The following is a 1,123-nucleotide window of genomic DNA, read 5'->3' as shown; positions in this document are numbered from 1 at the left end:
CAAAACATTAATGCTGTTTTTCCAAAATGTTTGAGTGGATTTCCAGTGAGGATCAAAACAGACAAATTCCTTACATTAAAGAAGGCCTCATTGTCAATGTTTTGGATGTGACATCTGTCCAAAAGAAAAGCAGAAATAATTTAAAACACCATTTTAAACCATGAAAACACATAATTGGGTTCACAGTGTGCATCATTTCTGAACATGGTCTGTCAATACAAAAACACAGGACAGTGTCACATAATCTTCTCAATGTGCCTACAGTGTCAGTTTAAGCATAAGCATAAGAAATGAAAAAAGAGAAAAACCCTCCTTTTACCTTGTGAGATCAAGATGTTGTAGTAATGGTAATCTCGGGAACATGTGTCTCTGCAGTGTTGTGAGGTAATTAAAACTGAAGTCCAAATGTTGTGTGGAGGGAGGGATACTGGTTGGTATGTAGCTCAGGTTTCTCCTGAAGCATGAGTATTGGAGACTGGGGATGACCTGAAAAGAAGAGAGAGTTTTTAAAGTCAATGCATATACAGTGAGACAGAATTAGGCACTATTTATACCATCTGAATAAGACATGTTACTATACCTCTAAACAATCTCCCGGGTCTTTTATTATCTTGGCTGTACACAGAATAATGAAGTCCAACAGTGCAAACCGGTATACTGTCAAGGCGGCCATTACAAATGAACAGAGGGACACCTGACAAAAGCTTCACTAAACAAGCTAAACAAACAGAAGGCAGGCTTTCATGAGAACTGACGAGGAACTAAATCACATGCCACCTCATGAGGGTCTCTCAAACAAAGGATCAAAAAAGTACCTTGAGTTTTTAATAATAGTACTTCCACTCTGACTCGGAGTGTGATTGGTAGCCTACATTTACTGTCATAAAACCATCCGATGGTTATTGAATGTTAAAACATTTTCAATATAATTTCGTCAGCCAATTTTGCTCCAACATTTTATCCGTTTTTTATTTTCTATTCTTTGTTGTGGATGGATGAAATCTGTCCATATTAAATATAGTTTTATGATTGGTTATGTTCCATTATCAGTTCATCCCTGCTAACATAGGGGAAATGGTATACCCAGACCATATTGGGCTCTAATTTAACAATCTGAAAAACT

This window comes from Alosa alosa, chromosome 18 (genome assembly GCF_017589495.1).
Source record: "Alosa alosa isolate M-15738 ecotype Scorff River chromosome 18, AALO_Geno_1.1, whole genome shotgun sequence".
Classification (NCBI taxonomy): domain Eukaryota; kingdom Metazoa; phylum Chordata; class Actinopteri; order Clupeiformes; family Clupeidae; genus Alosa; species Alosa alosa.
Note: the sequence above shows the minus strand (reverse complement) of the source record.